The sequence below is a fragment of the Acyrthosiphon pisum genome, chromosome X (assembly GCF_005508785.2).
Source record: "Acyrthosiphon pisum isolate AL4f chromosome X, pea_aphid_22Mar2018_4r6ur, whole genome shotgun sequence".
Classification (NCBI taxonomy): Eukaryota; Metazoa; Arthropoda; class Insecta; order Hemiptera; family Aphididae; genus Acyrthosiphon; species Acyrthosiphon pisum.
The window spans coordinates 76,832,229-76,833,360 of NC_042493.1; positions in this window are offsets into that span (position 1 = coordinate 76,832,229).

Sequence of the window (1,132 nt, forward strand, 5' to 3'; positions counted from 1 at the left end):
GATAATGTTCTTACCTAAAAGTTTTAAAATAGGTCAATTCACTCTAGTATCAAAACTAACAGCACACTATTGAAACTTGTGAACGACAACTTGCCATGTCGTGCGTGTGTAAGACGGAGACAACAAATGTATTGGTAGCGTCCTCTTAATACTGCCTATATACCTACAATACCTATCAATGTTAATGTAACTCATTTCATTATTATATAATAATATTAAATTCTTCGTAGACATAAATTATAAATACCTAGGTATATACAACCAATACCTATACGCAATAAATTATTAAATATTTCTATTTCTATGATTTTAATTTTACTAGTCGTACTAGCCACTATGTAGTAATGTAGTATAATGTAATGAGTAATATAGGTAAGTACCCAGGGGCGGATTGGCGTATCGGGAAATCGGGAACCTTCCCGATGGGCCGGTTCTTGTAAGGGCCGGTAGGGCCGGTATAATTTTTATAATATTATTGCAAAAAAAAATTATATTTTTATAAATTAAGCATAAAATATATTAAAATAAATTAAATACCTACGAAGGTATTATTTTTAATATCTTAAACTATTGCAATTCATAGTAGGAATTTTGGTATTTACTATTTACACTATTTTCCCTCCAATTCATGCTAATGTATTATTTAGAAATCTGTGGTATTGGTATTTTAGTATTTATATTTTATACTCTATGGTAGAGTTCAGTTAGTTGCGTGATAACATTGAAAACCTTATCTTATCATTATTTGTATTTATTTTGATTTTGAACTTTTTACACAAACGAGTTACCAAATCAGTTACAGTACTTACAGATGTGTGTTTAGTTTTAAAATTCAATTGAACTGTGTAATTTAAATTATATGTGACAGTGGTGAAAAACGAAAGAAGGGTGGCGCTGAAAAGGTACGAGTAAAAAAAGAAAAAACTGTTAATGGGACCTATTTACGTGAAACCTTGTTTTAGATTTTCAATCCTTAGCTATAAAAATTAAACTTTTATACATTTTTAACTACAAAATAATAATTTAATTTTTAATTTGATAAATTTTGTCATAATTCGAACTTTAAATGCCTATAAAAAAAATGTGCGCATATGTATTTTTAATATTTTTCAATTGCTATTGTAAAAATATA